At 32.8% G+C, this 12,500-nt stretch overlaps 1 protein-coding gene across 4 annotated transcripts in view; it reads left to right on the forward strand.

Moving 5' to 3' along the window:
* The window catches only part of LOC136830653 (ras-like protein family member 10B), a 316,363-nt gene that overhangs the window by 233,006 nt on the left and 70,857 nt on the right, over positions 1–12,500 (forward strand). For 2 of the 4 annotated variants that reach the window (XR_010850690.1, XR_010850691.1), the window contains exon 3: positions 8,501–8,648. The exons of the other annotated variants lie outside the window; for them this stretch is intronic. The gene's annotated coding sequence lies outside the window, so the exon portion shown is untranslated. The remainder of the gene's footprint in view (positions 1–8,500; positions 8,649–12,500) is intronic. 4 annotated transcript variants of the gene reach the window in all.

The following is a 12,500-nucleotide window of genomic DNA, read 5'->3' on the forward strand; positions in this document are numbered from 1 at the left end:
ATGTATTTACTATATAATTGTGGGTTTTTATTACTCAAAATACAGTTTTATTATTATCTACTCACATGTGCAAGACAATTCATGTATATGCATATTCTTTACATGTATTTACACCTGGGTTGTCGCATATAAATGCGAAGACACATGCCTTGTTTTTATTAAGAAAATATAGTTTATATTATTATCTACTCAGGCGTGCAAGAACATTCTTGACTATCCATATTTTTACGTGTATTAATACTCTGCTTCGTTACATATAAATGCGCAAATACGCACACACACAGAAATGTGTTATATTGTCTAACAAACTTCGTTCTTTTACGAAGCATCAGGTTGACAGACGAAGAAGAAAGAAATCAAACGATAAGTGAAAAAATAATGCGGAAATAATAAATGGTAAATCATCCCTGATCGGAATAATTAGTTAGAAATTAATTTGCCATATCATAAATATATCAGGGAAGCGAAAGATAACTTGTCGTAAATAATTATTTCAGCCAAGCAAAAAATAGCCTAAAATAAATAATTATTTTATCCAAACAAAACATAACTTGTCATAAATAATTCTTTCAGCCAAGTAAAAAATAACTTGCCTTCAATAATTATTTTAGCCAAGCAAAGAATAATTTGTCTCCAATAATTATTTCAGCCAAGCAAAAAATAACTTGTCATAAATAATTATTTCACCCAAACCAAAAATAACATATAATTAATTATTTCAGCCAATCCAAAAATAACTTCTGAATATTTATTTCGCCTTAACAAAAAATAACATATAATGAATGATTTCAGACAATCCAAAGATAAATTATAGATATTTATTTTAGCCAAGAAAAAAATAACTCATGAATAATTACTGCAGCCAATCCAAAAATAACATAAATATTTATTTTAGCCTAACAAAAAATAACATGTAATTCATTATTTCAGCCAATCCAAAATTAACTCATTGGTATTTATTTTAATAAAAAAAGACTTATGAATAATTATTGCAGCCAATCCAAAAATAACTTAAAAATAATTATTTCAGCCAAGCAAAAAATAACTCGTCAATGTTGCCCCAGCCGAGAGTGTCACATCAATCAAGTTGAACAGTCCCTTGAATTCTTGGCGTTAACTTTATCCCCAGAAATTAACAAGTAAAAATGCGCCGAAGTTTCTTCGGCGCAGTCGAGTTTTCTGAACATCGTATAATTAAGGCCACCGAAAATAGATCTATCTTTCGGTGGTCTCGGTACTGTATGTTCCGCCGCCCATGAAACTTTAACAACGGCCCGGTGGTGGCCTGGCCTATATCGTTGCCAGATGCACGATTATGGCTAACTTTAACCTTAAATAAAATAAATGTTACTGAGGCTAGAGGGCTGCAATTTGGTATGTTTGATGATTGGAGGGTGGATGATCAACATACCAATTTGCAGCCCTCTAGCCTCAGTAGTTTTGAAGATCTGATGGTGGACAGAAAAGTGCGGACGGACAGACAAAGCCGGCACAATAGTTTTCTTTTACAGGAAGCTAAAAAATACTAGATGACTTCCATTCATCTCACACAACCCTGAATTTTTATCCCTGTCTTTTAGTCCTTAAGAGCGAGTTGTAAGTCATCTCCAATACCATCCAAGGCATAATGGATAACAGATGTGGCAAGCAACACCCTGAATTACTGCCATTCTTCCTTCCCAGCCTTGTTTTATAGTCTCATCCGGTGAGAGATGATGTATTTGCTGGGTTTTAAGGGTTGACGAGACATTACAGATACTTCAGGCTTTATCGTCTATGAAGATATTCCAAGTTTTCGCATTGTTTTAGCTAATGAAAGGCAAGACAGTTTTTTAGTTTTCTGTAAAAGAAAACTATTGAGCAGGCTTTGTCTGTCCGTCCGCACTTTTTCTCTCCGCCCTCAGATCTTAAAAACTACTGAGGCCAGAGGGCTGGAAATTGGTATGTTGATCATCCACACTCCCATCACCAAACATGCCAAATTGCAGCCCTCTAGCCTCAGCAGTTTTGATTTTATTTAAGGTTACAGTTAGCTATAATCGTGCGTCTGGCAACGATATAGGATTGGCCACCACCGGGCCGTGGTTAAAGTTTCATGGGCCGCGGATCATACAGCATGACACCGAAACCACCGAAAGATAGATCTGTTTTCGGTGGCCTTGATTGTACGCTGTAGCGGCTGTACAGAAAACTCGATTGCGCCTAAGAAACTCTGGCGCCTTTTTTACGTGTTTTCGTATAATCTGGATCATACATTATTTTTTACTCAGCTTTCCGTCTATACAAATTATTTACATTATGCATAAAATATGATATATTTCCTTGTAATACTGTAACCGTGGCAAGATTATTGATTGTATATTTTCTGAGTAAGTTTATTTTCATTCAGAGAAACTCTTATCGTCTTAAAAAAATATATTTATATTTCCTATCCAGCAAAAGATGCTGTTTCCCTGTGCAGTTTTAACATCTGTAAAAATATTGCAAATGATTTCTTCCTGTTATACGCGATATATTTCCCCCATTCCTTTTTATTGCCTATAAATATACTAGGAATGCCTTTCCCCAGTCATAAATTACATCTTTCCTTATTCCGTAGTAACGGCTAAGGAAACATTACAGGTTATATATATAAATATATGTGTATATATATATATATATATATGTATATATATACTGTATATATGTGTGTGTGTGTTTAAATATACATATATATATGTAAATATTTATATATATATATATATATATATATATATATATATATATATATATATATATATATATATATATATATATATATACATATATATATATATATATATATATATATATATATATATTTACACACATTTATATATATATATATGTGTGTGTGTGTGTGTGTGTGTATATATATATATATATATATATATATATATATATATATATATATATACATATATATACATACACACACACAGAAGGAGCCTGGGACTCAGATATTATAGGTAAAATCTTCGCCCATCCAGCAATTAAGAAGATTAAAGAGAAATTGTCAGCTGGAGTGACGCAATGGCTGACCTACGGACCTCCTGATATATATTCCGCTTTTCAGTAACCCTTTTTCATGCATTACTTGCTTGAAGAGAGAGACAGTTGGTCTCTGAAATACAGCATTTACTTTCTACATTTTGACGTTTTTTTGGGCTCCTATATATATATATATATATATATATATATATATATATATATATATATATATATATATATATATATATATATATATATATATATATATGTATAATGTTGGTTTTTATTTTGTGTCGTCAAGATGGCGTGAAGGAAAATGATGTTATGTTGATTTTCCCCGAGAGATAACGAAATAGGGAGAAATATCGTGAAATGATCTCTACCCGTTTGCATAGGAAATTAGCAAGAAATGGATAATAGAATCATATTAATGGCATCGATATGGGCCTCCTTATTGAACCTTCCTTCGAATAAAATGCTGAATAATTTCATAGATCCCGATAGGGATTCACCACAAACAGAAACGTTTGAATACAAACGTTCTTTCATATGCAAAACGTTTCCCCAAATATTGTTTATAATTGTCAACAAGATGTCAACGCGCAATATGTTTTGTATCAGCTCTTATCTACCGACCCCTCGGGCACGTTTAAGCAGGAGGCGTTTGCCCTTGTCTGTGCTACCATCTGTGGGTGAAATGAACAAGTATAGGATCGTGGTTTCTGGAGAGGTAGCTTCTCTATCTTACTTTCTTCCTTTCTTTATGCAAAGTACGTGTTTCGTGTGAATTTGCGGCTTCTGTAAGATGCAGGATTATGGTTAAAGTCTCATTGGTGGATATTTCTGTGCTTTACCGTGAATTATTATGATTTTATTTACCAGTACACAACTCTGGAATTTCGGCAGTACTGGATATGATATAACGATAACTGGAAACAGGATGAATTTGAAAACTGTAAAATTATACTATCAAAGGATACAGTCTTATGGTAAGGAGTTAAGATATTCACATGCCCACGCGCTTACGAATTCAACTGGCCAAAAAATTCAATGGGTCTGCCCTGTAATCTCCCTCCCTTTACTTCCCCCCCCGCCCCAGGTCCTTCCAAGACTTTGCAATAACAACACTCCTTCAGTCTTCTTATGGCTATGTTCACCACCCTTATCCAGGAAATTCATCTGCAATTTATCTCCCAGGAAAAAAACGACTCTGGAAGAAAGCCCAGTTCCCATAATACCCTCCAAAGCGTCGGCCTGGAATCTCCATAAAGCACTTTGGTACTCCGGTAGATGCCAGAGCTTTCGGTCGCTCGCTCGATGTAAATAAATCCTCTTCTTCGTTTCCTTGGGAGGAGACTGGGACGCCTAAAACAAGGTTAAAGGCGGCTTTAAGAGTCGGTTACAGTCTGGTAGATGGCGTGTGGTCGAGTGTCAACTCGACATAAACAAATCCTCTTCTTACTTTCACTCAGAGGAAACTTGGGACGGGTAAGACTCAAGTCAATGTGGCTTTAGAACTTGGTAGTTCTGTGGATACTGTGTAAAGTCTCGGCTAGAAAAGGTCGCTTACTAGCTGAATGTAAACAAAACTACGTCTCCTTTTCCCTTTGAAGGAAACTAGGGACGGATAAAAGACTAAATAAGGCTCTACCCCTGTAAGGAAAAGTTAAAGGTAAAGATTACTTTCGTTTATTATGTAAATAAGCATCACTGACAAACTCGGAAGACCGTTTGCTTAGCAGTCAGAGGTCTCAGGGAACAAAATGACTTTCTGTGTCAAAATTGGGAACAGAACTAATAATATTAAATACATATGAATTATATGTGTAGCCATTAATACGTGACGTAATAGTTCTTAAGTTTTAAAATTCAAGGAATTTTAACATTTCTCGACAGATTTTTTTTTTTTTTTTTTTTTTTTTTTTTTTTTTTTTTTTTTTTTTCAAAATTATCCCTAATTCTGACCCGGGTTGGGGAGTCGAATTCACCCCAATTTCTTTCTCTTCACTCTTACAGAACCTTACGATTCCCTTAATAGAATTGCTGTGATAATTATTATTATTCATATAATATATATATATATATATATATATATATATATATATATATATATATATATATATATATATATATATATATATATATATATACAGTGTATATATATATATATATATATATATATATTACTAAAAGGACTATTAAAACTGGATGGTTTTTTTTATTCAGAAAAAGTTACAAGCTTTCATGGACAAACAGTCCACATTATCAAGTATCCGTACGGATACTTGATAATGTGGACTGTTTGTCCATGAAAGCTTGTAACTTTTTCTGAATAAAAAACTCCGTTAGATACCATCCAGTTTTAATGAGGTCCTTTTAGTAATTCTACTAATGCACAGAACAATTGTGTATGTGTGATAATATATTAATATATATATATATATATATATATATATATATATATATATATATATATATATATATATCAAGAAACGCACATTGCTTGTACAGTAAATTTATTTTTTAGACAGGTAGATTCGTCCCATTTCTCAATAGTTCATTACTATAAAAAATACACATTATTTGAAAACAGGTTTTTGTCTCGATTTGTCATGAAGTTTTCAAGAAATCAACTTTAAAAAACTGTTTTTAAAAACCTTTTTAATTAACCTAAAAGCTTTATCATTTGAGAGACTGCCTTTTTAGTTTTCTGTAAATGAAAACTATTGTGCCGGCTTTGTCTGTCCGTCCGCACTTTTTTCTGTCCGCCCTCACATCTTAAAAACTACTGAGGCTAGAGGGCTGCAAATTGGAATGTTGATCATCCACCCTCCAATCATCAAACATACCAAATTGCAGCCCTCTAGCCTCAGTAGTTTTTATTTTATTTAAGGTTAAAGTTAGCCATAATCGTTCTTCTGGCAACGTTATAGGCTAGGCCACCACCGGGTCGTGGTTAAAGTTTCATGGGCTGAGGCTCATACAGCATTGTGCCGAGACCACCGAAATATATATTTGTTTTCGGTGGCCTTGATTATACGCTGTAGCGGCTATACAGAAAACTCGATTGCGCCGAAGGAACTTCGGCGCATTTTTATGTTTTAAAAATCATACTGAAATTTGACAAATGGCTAATTACCATGCAATCACGAGCAATTAACTCCCCAAAATAGCGAGATAATTCAACGAAAATATTTTGAAAAGGCTAATTCGTCTTAATTACATTCCGGCTGGTTAAATGGCTCTCATAATTATCGTTCTCGAGATATCGTAATTACAATATCAAGGAATTAAAATGTTTGCATATTTAATTAGTTATATGAGAAGTTACTGATTCATTAGTCATAATAATAGTAGAAATACCACGTCAGTAGTTAGGAGTGGTATTATTAGTAAACAAGGGAAAAAATGCGCAGAAGTTTCTTTGGCGCAATCGAGTTTTCTGTACAGTCGCTACATCGTATAATCAAGGCCACCGAAAACAGAGCTATCTGTCGGTGGTCTCGGTATAAAGCTGTATGAGCCGCGGCCCATGAAACTTTAACCACTGCCCGGTGGTGGCCTATCCTATATAGTTGCCAGACGAACGATTATGGATAACTTTAACCTTAGATACAATAAAAATTACTGAGGCTAGAGGGCTGCAATTTGGTATGTTTGATGATTGGATGGTGGGTGATCAACATACCAATTTGCAGCCTTCTAACCTCAGCAGTTTTAAGGATCTGATGGCGGACAGAAAAAGTGCGGACTGATTAAAGTGCGGACGGACAGACAAAGCCGGCGCAACAGTTTTCTTTCTCAGATAACTAAAACTAGAGGTAGTTTCGACAGTAGCGCCTGTCTCAGTAGACAGCAGAAAAAGTAACATTTTGCGAAAACCGTACATTATCTAGATGATTATACATTAGTCCCAAAAATTCAGGGTTAGCGAACTTTATAAGCTTACCAAATTAGTCTTGAGGCAGATTTCCCTGATGGTGTTTTCTCTCTCTCTCTCTCTCTCTCTCTCTCTCTCTCTCTCTCTCTCTCTCTCTCTCTCTCTCTCCGTAAGAGACTCTTCTTGTTCTAAACGATTTTGTCAATAAAATTTAGATATATTCTTATAAGTGCACGAAATTCTACAGTTAAGAGAAACATATATATATATATATATATATATATATATATATATATATATATATATATATATATATATATATATATATACATCTATCCATCTAATTGTAGTATAGATATATCTATTTAATGTAATTATAGATAAATACTGACTTTAACTATAAAAAAGATAAAAAAAGACTCAGTTCAGTGAATAATACAATTTAGTTCTTATCCCATTTTGACCAGATCATCTTACCTATAAATCCACAGCATGTATTCAAACATGAAGAAAAGAAAGCAGAATTCGTCATCAAAATTCGTCAAAAAACTAAAAAAAAAAAAAATCTTAGTTCAGTTAATAATGTTATAATTTAGTCTATATTCCATTTTGACGAGATCCTCTTCTTGTTCCTTGATTTATATAAAAAAAATAAACAAGAAAAAATAGAATTCGCCATAAAAAAAAAATTTTCTATAAAACAAAAACTTACTGACTTGAAAAAAAATCTTAATTCAATCAATACTAAAAAAAAAATAATGAAAATAAAAAATAGTAATAACAATCTTAATTCAGTCAATAATGTTACATTTTAGTTGGTATTCCATTTTGAATGAATACTCTATTGACCTATGACCTATGAAGTCCACAGCATGCCTTGACCTACTTAAAAAAAAAAAAAAAACAGAATTCGCCATGGAAATTCGTCAAAAAAACAGGAACATACAGTCTGTCATTTTAAACCTTGTCATATCTATACCTGCCTGGTTGACGGGAATGGGAATTTTTAAATAAGAATCTAGCTTTTATTCCATTTTGACCAGTGGTTCTCAACCCGGGGAGCGTCAGCAGTTTCAAGGGGGAGGGGGGGCGCGACCCCTAGGGAAAAATTAAAAATTCTCTAATTATATTCGTTATTCTCTTAACAAGAGTCGCTAAGAAGCAGTGTCAAGTATCTCACTAATTCATTCCCAAAAGAATAAAAACTCCCCTTCTCTTTCTCTTTTTTATCAATTTTCCTTTAAATCTGTAAGGGAATTTTACTTATAGATGCAAGGGGGGGGCGTGGAGGGAAGGACCAACTCTTAGAGAGGGGGGCGTGGCAATAAAAAGGTTAAGAGCCACTGATTTTGAACAATCTAATGTAACCTATCATTACACAGCATGTCTTGATTTATAAAAAAAAAAAAAACTAACAGAAAAAATTATGGTATTCCCAATTAAATTCGTCAAAAAAAAAAAAAACAATACAGTTTGTCATTTTGAATCTTGTCATATCTATACCTGCTTGGTTGAAGGACGGGAGGAGGGAGAGTTTTTTTGCCAAAAAATAATAATAAATAGATAAATAAAAAAAGGATCCTTTGAGTGACAGTTCTGCCTCTTTTGCAGATGGACGTCGGTTTCGTGTGATGCGCCAGTGTTAAGCCACCATTCCAGAATCGACGCCCAAGCCCCGCCCACACCGCCCACACTACTTCCAATTCACACAAACCTCACGCCCACGACTGCACCACACGCGCCATACCCTCCTCCTCAGGTATGGGACCCGATCCTCTCTTTCGTTACCAGTGAGTGAATGGACGTCAAAATTCATTAGCCAGTCGCTAGGTGGAGATATATTTATCTTGGTCATTTATATTGGTTATTTATAAATTAAATATATATATATATATATATATATATATATATATATATATATATATATATATATATATATATATATATATATATATATATATTAAAAGAAAGTTCATTGAGGATATATTATTTTTTCAAACATATGAAATGTAATTGAAAATAGAAAGATTGATTAAAAAGAATAACAAACTCACTACAATGCAGTCATTATAGAACCCGGAACAGAACGCCATGCAAACTCCATGAACGCGCCCATAACCACAGGACATCGTAGAAGCTAGTTATAATTGTTTAGTTCAGTCTCTCTCTCTCTCTCTCTCTCTCTCTCTCTCTCTCTCTCTCTCTTCTCTCTCTTTCTTCTATATATTAAGTTTGGGCCGGTTTTTCTCATGAACGAATCAGCTGCGTTTGCTTAAATGTTTTATTCGAGGACTCTCTCTCTCTCTCTCTCTCTCTCTCTCTCTCTCTCTCTCTCTCTCTCTCTCTCTCTCTCTCTCTCTCTCCCCGTCGAGTTTTTGCGCCCAAGGGAAAACTCGTCCTGAGGTAACCTTAACGCGGGCTATTGTCGCCTTCATTGGGTTAATGTCCGCCAATGGAGAAAGTTACGCGAGACAAACGAAAGTGCATTTTGCTCTCTCGGTAACTTTGGCCCGTCTGAGGTTCGCGGGGGTGAGGGGGTGATGGGTTTCAATTTTTTCCATTTTTCAGTTTTTTTTATATATATATATCAAGTTATCAAGTTTGGGTCGGGTGTTTTTCATCAACGGATTAGCCGATTTTGACTGAATTTTTTATTCGGGTCAATAACCTAGATGTTGTGACGCCAGGTTTAGTAAGCATAAATCTATAAATCAACCTTTTAAACTGGAAAACCTTCATAACATTAGCCGCTCCATACACCTGCGCTGGAGGCCCATCAGTAGTGCGTCAAATCCCCATACACACAAAGAAAAATGTTGATTGTCGGAGTAGACTTTTAGACTTTTCCAAAATAAAGTTCCCGGATATCCAATAGATGAAAAAAAAACAGAAAAATCACATATGAAATGATTTTACAGATAGACAGGTAGAGAGTTGTAGATAGATAGAAAGATAGACAATTAGACACCCACACTCATATAGGATATTCCTATAGGACGTAAGGAATCTTTATAGATCAGCGGTTCTTAGCCTGGGCGGCGTCAGCAATTTCCAGGGGAGGCGCGAGCCCCGGGGAAAATAAACAATTCCCTGATTATATTCGTTATTCTCTTGACAAGAGTGAGGAACTAATATTCAGAAATTTATAAAAAAAAAAAAAAAAAAAGTGCAAACCGCATCGCCTTATAACGTTAGTTTCCTACAGTCTATTATTCTGGTTAGACTCGATGGGATTGCTATGTTTTGTAATTATTTACCTCCCTCCCTATCCCTCGAAACCCCGTCTCTTTCTCTGTTTTTTTTCATTTTCCTTTAAATCTGGGAGGAAATTTTACTCATAGATGCAAAGGGGGCGGCTTCGAGGGAAGGACCATCTCTCAGACGGGGGCGTGGCAATAAAAAGGTTAAGAACCACTGTATATAAACAGATAAATATAAAATATTCCTGTAAGACATGAGGAGACTTGTAATAGTACTGTTAGGCACAACTAACATAGAATTAGGAATAGCCACTATTTGCAACAAACATAGAATTAGGAATAGCCAGTATGAAATTATTTGCAACAACCGTGGAATTAGGAATTGCCAATATGAAGTTATATGCAACGACCATAAATTAGGAATAGCCAATACAGAATTAATTGCAACAACCATAGAATTAGTAATAGCCAATATGAAATTATTTTCAACAAACATAGAATCACGCGCGCAGTTTAAAACCTTCCTTGATCAACCCATTCTCATTAATTCCAACAGATGAGAGATCTAATTACTGTAATGGTTCTCTCTCTCTCTCTCTCTCTCTCTCTCTCTCTCTCTCTCTCTCTCTCTCTCTCTCTCTCTCTCTCTCTCTATTCACACACACAAGAGAGTTTATTTTGTATGTTTTCACTCGTGTTTTTAATGTTTTTATTAATAGTTTGCCAGGGTAGAGCTGAGATATAATGTAAAAGGTATTATCTAGAAGTGATATAAAAATGTATTTTGTCTTGTATTTTTTTTTATTCATTTTATATTTTTTTTATTCATTTTATTAAATGATGTAGCATTTTATTGATATATATTTGTATATTTATTCATTAAATTTCATATATATATATATATATATAAATGTATATATATATAAATATATATATATATATATATATATATATATATATATATATATATATATATATATATATATATATGTTTCGAAGGAAAATGGGTATTTCTGGTTTGTTGTAGATTTCATTTAATCCCTATGTTCCTTTCAAGTTAAAAAAAAAATCCTGTTACATTTTTTATATATATCTGATTCCCAGTTCTCAAAGTTGTTCGTCGATGTTTAATTTCTCCAAGTTATATTTTTATAAATCCCATGAATCCCTTAATCTCGGAATTTTTATTGTAAACATCAACACAAAATATTATCAGGTCAGATCAGTATTTTTATGAGAGCATTTCTTTCCAAAATTCAATAGTTCTTGAATGTTTTTTTATCTTAATTTTTTTTAGACCTCCAAATTCTCCCCCTCGCCCCTTGTGGCTTTTGGGTTAAAAAAAAATTACCAGTGAGAATTTTTTTTAGGGATTTTTTTAGCTTTCCCCTGTTCCTTGTGGGTTTTGAGTTAAAGTGCATTCGTAGGAATTACACTTTATAATAATTCTATAAGGAAGAAATATTGTCAGTAAAAGTTAATATTTTCATGAGGTTTAAATGTTTTTTCAGCTGAAAATTATCAAATTTTCAGTGTCATTAGAGTTGAAAATATCAGTTGTTTATTTCTGCATCAAGATTAAATGGCTTTTCAGTTCAAAATTATCAGAAAAGGTTAAGTTTTAGATTAAGTTCCAGTGTCTCTTGAGTTGAAAATATCAGTTGTTTATTTTTGCACCTAGTTTATATGGCATTTTAGTCAAAAGTCACTAATAAAATTACTTTATATGTAAAGTTTCGATTTATCTTCACTTGAAAATATCAAAAGCTAATTCTTGCATTAAGTTTCAATGGCTTTTCAGTTAAAACTCGCCAGTAAAAGTTAATTTTAATGCTGTGTTTCACATTTTTTTAAAGTTAATTTTTGCCTTAGGTTTAAATGGCTTTTCAGTTCAAAATTATCAGTAAAACTTACTTTTAATATCAAGTTTCAATATCACTAGAGTTAATGATTATTATTATTATTATTATTATTATTATTATTATTATTATTATTATTATTATTTAGAAGATGAACCCTATTCAAAAGCTAAGTTTAAAAGAAGTTTAAATGGCTTATCAGTTAAAAATCATCAGTAAAACTTGCCTGTAATGTCAAGTTTCAATATCATTAGTTTTTATTATTATTATTATTATTATTATTATTATTATTATTATTATTATTATTATTATTATTATTATTATTTAGAAGATGAACCCTATTCAAAAGCTAGATTTGAAAGAAGCTTAAATGGCTTTTCATTTGAAAATCATCGGTAAAACTTACTTTTAATGTCAAGTTTCAATATCACTAGAGTTTATTATTATTATTAATTATTATTATTATTATTATTATTATTATTATTATTATTATTATTATTATTATTATTATTATTATTATTATTATTATTATTCAGGAGATGAACCCTATTC

The sequence above is a fragment of the Macrobrachium rosenbergii genome, chromosome 47 (genome assembly GCF_040412425.1).
Source record: "Macrobrachium rosenbergii isolate ZJJX-2024 chromosome 47, ASM4041242v1, whole genome shotgun sequence".
Taxonomy (NCBI): Eukaryota; Metazoa; Arthropoda; class Malacostraca; order Decapoda; family Palaemonidae; genus Macrobrachium; species Macrobrachium rosenbergii.